Genomic DNA, 5,737 nt, shown 5'->3' with positions numbered 1-5,737 from the left:
GAAGGTCTTACGGGTTTGGAACTACATGAGGGTGAGTAATTAACGACAGAATTTTCATTTTGGGGTGAACTATCCCTTTAAAAAATTTACTCTTATTTTAAAAAATTCAGAATACAGGGTAACTTTAAAATTGTGAATGTGAGGGGAAAGAGATTATCGTTCACTGCTAAGCAATAAGACTCTCTTGCACTACTTAAGGAACGTTAACTGTCAACATCATTTTATATTTCAGTTAGCGCCATTTTAGCACGCCCAATATCTGTGGGAATACATCGTGGCACAACTTCTTCACTTCTGCGAATTCAGCATTTCTTTTTGAGGTAGGCCTGCCTGACATTGATTCAGACTAAAAAGTTTTCTTTTACTCTCGTTTTAGTTATTTTACCAAGATTGGCTATGTTTAGTTGCAGTTTCTGTGGTAAGTCAGTCAAATCATTAAGGGGGTATGTACTTCATTGCAAACTTCATCGAAATGAACCACGTTGTTTATTTAAGTGCTTTGCAACAGACTTTCTGTACATATGCATCGTTTAAGGCTCATTTTTACCGAAAACATAATGTAAATGCGCATGTTAACGTTACTGTCGGGACAGCTGGTACCGTTGTTAAATGTGCAGTGGCATTGTGTGAACATCTGTGTCAAGATGCTAAAGCTCTAATATCACACTTGAAAGACCATATTGTGGAAGGACGTGCCGTGAGTTGTCCAGTGAGAGGATGCACAGATGTTTTTAAGGTCAAATCTTCATTTACCTCCCACATGTCACGGAAACATAGAGGTTTTACAGAAAATAATATAAATGACTTGTACAGAGACTTGTTGGCTTATTTATCATCTGCTCCAACTGAATTACATGACTCTGGCCCTGAATTTGTTACGGCAGGTACAGATGAAGGTGGTATGGACACATCAGATGAATTCAATGATCTTTTTCTAAGAAATTTTTGTTTATTTTACTTAAAACTGCAGGGGCAGTTCTTACTACCAGCTTCGACCACACAGAACATTGTTGAGGAGATTCAAAATATCCATGAGTTGGGTCAGACATATACTTTAAGTAAACTTCCTTCACTGCTAAAAAAATGAAACATATCAGATGATGACATCTCCAAAGTTTGTCAGTCTGTCAGGGAATCTGATCTGTTCTCTGCATGGCATACAGGGCAAATGAGGACTGCACACTCAAGAGCTCAGTGTTTCAAAAAATGTTCAACTATGTGGAGCCTAAAAAAGTGTTTTTAGGAAGAGATGATAACAGAATAGATAGGTTTGCCTATTATGTGACTGTCAGAGAGACTTTGAAATGCTTTTTACAATCTGATATGTGGCAGAAATGTTTGTCAGAGGAGCACTCTGCTGAGCCTCTGTCAGATGTTTTAAGTGATGTTAGTGATGATCAGATTTTCAAATGCAATTACTTTTTTTGTTCAAAATCCATCAAGTTTGAAGCTAGCACTATACCAGGATGCCTTTGAAGTTGTTAACCCTTTAGGCTCTACAAAGACGAGACATAAAGTGTTAGCCGTTTATTTATCTGTTGCTAATTTGCCACTTAATGTACGGTCTGACACAAACAACATGTCACTTGTTTTATTGTGCAGAGAGAAAGATTTCAAAGGATTTGGGCATGCTAAGTTGTTCTCTGATTCACTTGCAGACTTAAAGGAATTGGAGGAGAATGGGATTGCAGTATCAGATGAAACAGTAGTCAAAGGAACCTTGTTTTGCATTGCTGGAGATAATCTAGGTTTGCATTGCATTGGTGGCTTCTCTGAAAATTTCAGCTGTGCAGAACATTTCTGTAGATACCGTCTAATAACCCGAGCTGAATTTCAGGGTGACGATCCTAATCTGTGTGCACCAGCCCGCACCATTGAGAGCTACAATTCAGCTGTAGATCGCATCCAGACTGAAGATACACAAGAAGTGGAGGGAGTAAAATTCAAGTCAGTATTCAATTCACTGTAATACTTTAATGTGTGTCAGCCAGGTTTGCCACCTTGTCTAGGACATGACATCTTCGAGGGTGTTTTGTCTTATGATGTTGCACTGTATCTTAAGTATTTCATCAAAAAAAAAAAACATGGTTCACATACTCCACCCTGAAAGGGCGCATTAAACAATTCAAATACTGTGCCTCTGATGCTTCTGCTAAGCCATGCGAGGTCAACCCTCAAGCAGCTAAACTCACAGGAAATGCAATACAGAACTGGAATTTTTTAAGACTGCTGCCTCTCATAATTGGTGACAATGTAAAAGATACAGCAGATGATGTGTGGCAGTTGACTCTGCTGCTGAAAGACATTGTGGATTTAATATGTGCTCAGAAAATCTATGTTGCTCAGGTTGCATATCTTGATGTAATTATTCAAGAATATTTAGAGTTGAGAAAAGCTCTATTCCCAGAAACTAACCTGAGACAAAAGCACCATTTTTTACGTCATTACCCAGCACTGATCCTGAAATGTGTCCCCTTGATCAGACTATGGACCATGCGCTTCGAAAGTAAGCATAGTTATTTTAAGAGATGTGCAAGGAATTTGAGGAATTTCAAAAACCTTACTCTGTCTGACAGACATCAGATGTTGCAGGCTTATCTTTCAGCAGACTCAATGGATCAGGCTGTCTTGGAAGTTAAAGGGAGTTGTCCATTTTTCTCAGTACTATACAGTAAAGCCATTCAAGATGTAGTCAGACAATTTGACTTCACTGAGACCAACACAAAGGTCACTGTAGAAATGCTGTATAAAAGAACATCATACAAGAAAAGACATGTCCTTGTCACTGAGAACACTGATTTGGCGGAGTTTGGTGAACTTATGCTTATTTTGATAAAAAACAACAACACTGTTTATCTTCTGGTGTCAATGTACAAGGCAGAATTCCTTCCTCAGTATCATGTGTACTCGGTGAGGAAAGACAATGAAAAGATGCAGTGTCTGAACATCAGTGACTTGACTGATTTCTATCCGTTGGCTTCTTACGTGAAGGATGGATACCAAATGGTTCCATTGAAACACAGTGTGTTGTCACACTAATGAATGCCTTACACTGTCATTGGTATTAGTTGAGTTTTATCGTCCCCCCCTACTCAGAAATGGATGATGCAGAGCCAAGCAACATAAGCAGGGACATTATTAATGTGTTACCAGACCTCCCAACCTCAGTTGTAAATATTGTATTAGAGACGCTACAATCTTTGGGTGTGGAAACCACGGAGGATTTTCAGTACATCCAGGAAGCTGATCTTCTTTCAGTACTGAGTCCAATTCAAGCTAGAAAATTGGTGGCTGCTTGGAAACAACCAGTAAGTACATTATGCTGTAATGTATTTTTAAGTATAACATAAAGGAATAGTTCACCCAAAATGAAAATTTGCTGTTCATTTACTCACCCTCAGGTTTTTAGTTGAATCCGTGGTCCTCTGTGATTCATATAATGACAGTTAAGGGGAGCCATCTCTTTGAGAGTCAAAAAATATATATAGACAAAACAAAATTAATACCCGTTGCTCATGATGATACATTGAGGTCTTATGAAGCAAAACAATCAATTTGTGCGAGAAACTGAACATTATTTATAACATTTTTCCCACAAATTTGCAGCGTGTGGAAACAGCCCCGAGAACAATAATTTATGTTGAACTGGTGAGCATTGTAGCCAATCACAAGCATGTTTGCAACTTTTGGCATGCGAATGGCCAATCATATTAATTTCAGATATCACCAACAAACATTTGTGAGCAACAGGCAATCACAGATGCAAATGGATGATCAGAAATGCATCTGACTGGCCATATGCATTCCAGAAGCAAAAAACATGTCTGTGATTGGCTACAATGTTCACTGGTTCAACGTAAACAATTGCTCTCAGGACAGTATGCACACACAGTGAATTTAAGGTACATAATATTCAGTTGCTTGCACAGACCGATCATTTTGCTTCATAAGACCTCAATGTATCGTCATGAACATCGGGTATTAATTTTATCTGAATATGATTTTTGACTCTCAAAGAGATGGCTCCCTTTGACTGCTATTATAGGACTCACAGAGGGCCACAGTTTCAGCTAAAAATCTTCTTTACTGTTCCACTGAAGAAAAAAAGTCACCTACATCTTGAGTGTCCTGAGGGTGAGTAAATGAATACCAAATTAAAATTTTCGGGTGAACTATTCCTTTAAGATAAATGTCATTCAGTACATTTGAATTTCAATAAATTTTACAGCACAGACCATGGAATTCCATGGCCAGTCAACATTAACCTCTCCAGCATCCTTAGCATGCTCCTCAATCTCACTCTCTCCCTCACCCACACCCTCACACAGCCACCTAATTACTGCTGCAGATTGGGTTGGCAGCTTCCAGGTTCCATGGAAGAAGCTTCCTGAAGCCTTGATGCAGTGTTTGGAGAGAGAGAAAAGGCCAAGCCCATGGTTGCGTAGAGAAATTATCAGGATTGTTGCTTCTGAGATGATGCATGCCTGTGCTTCTCCCAACAGACAAGCCTCGACAGAAGTTGCCAAGAAAATGGCTGGAAAGTATCCGCAGTCACTGCAAGATGTTATAGAAGGTGATGTGATAGGACCAGGATATCACTCACTGGTCAAGCAGTTACAAGCTCGAATTGAAAATGTAAAGCGGTCTTCAGTACCACGGATACTGAAATGCAAACGAGTGTCAGATGAGTATGATACAGATGAAATCCCAGCTGAACGAAGGGCAGCTGTTCAGGACACATATGGCTGCATACAGTGGGACATGAAATTCATGCCAGTGAGTGAGACACTGGAAAGTCAACAGAAGAAAAAAGAAACATTGAAGGTGCTCAGTGAACAGGCAACCTTCAGTCCAGAGGAGGTAAAAACTCTTATGAAGTACACCTACTTCTCCCAGCGTAAAGCAATAAACAATGGAACAGATCTGCAATCACTCATGGAAGAGTGGCCTTTTTGTTTAAGGAGATTGGCATGATGGTTCACTTTAATGACCTTACTGGTGTATCACTAAAAGAGACCTTCCTCAGTAATGTGGAGAAAAAAGGAAAACGGGTTCTGGACTTCATGAGAGGCGTTTGCGCAGACAAGAGCAAACAAGTTTTGCAGGCTGTAACACAAAGTCGAAAATTTTGAGAGGACAGTTGGAGGGCTGCTCAGAAGATATTAAGGATCTGGTGCTCCTCCTACTCTCCTGTTTTAAAGAAAAAGAGGAGAACCTCTTCTACTATGTTGAAGAAACCTGTACGGCAAAATAAGTACAAGTGGAAAGCTTACCTGTGACACCATGTGTTATTGTATGTGGTAAGTTCATCTGTTTTATTGGCTGGTGTGAAGTTATTTTCTTACTGTATCTTCTTGCAGGAACATCATGTTATGCTGCAAAGCAATTCATGCTGAGTGTAGACCAAATAATTGTGAACGACCAGATCCCCACCTTCATCACTGCTGTCTGCATGATGTTTGCAAGCTATTACTGCCTCAATATCCACTATCCTGTGGGTCTGGGCTCCACACTTAAGTTCCTTCAGAGGTATTTTTTTTTTCTCTTTTAGAACAAATTACTTTATCTAGTGGTTGATTTTGAATTCTTGCATTCAGAAAGGTGTTTCTTCAACATCAATCCTGAGAAGGGCACAAAAGTGGAAACGAAGAAAAACAAGAAGCAACTGTTAGTGAATCCAAGAGTCCTCACCCTCATCGCTGATCTCTCTGATCATGAGTGGAGAGAGACATGTTAA

General features: G+C 39.5%; 1 pseudogene; it reads left to right on the top strand.

Annotated features, from left to right (window-relative positions):
- Positions 1-3,098: 3,098 nt before the first annotated feature.
- On the top strand, positions 3,099-5,737 carry LOC107695203 (uncharacterized; annotated as a pseudogene).

The sequence above is a fragment of the Sinocyclocheilus anshuiensis genome, unplaced genomic scaffold, assembly GCF_001515605.1.
Source record: "Sinocyclocheilus anshuiensis isolate Anshui unplaced genomic scaffold, SAMN03320099.WGS_v1.1 scaffold654, whole genome shotgun sequence".
Taxonomy (NCBI): domain Eukaryota; kingdom Metazoa; phylum Chordata; class Actinopteri; order Cypriniformes; family Cyprinidae; genus Sinocyclocheilus; species Sinocyclocheilus anshuiensis.
This window is presented reverse-complemented; position numbering and strand designations above follow the sequence as displayed.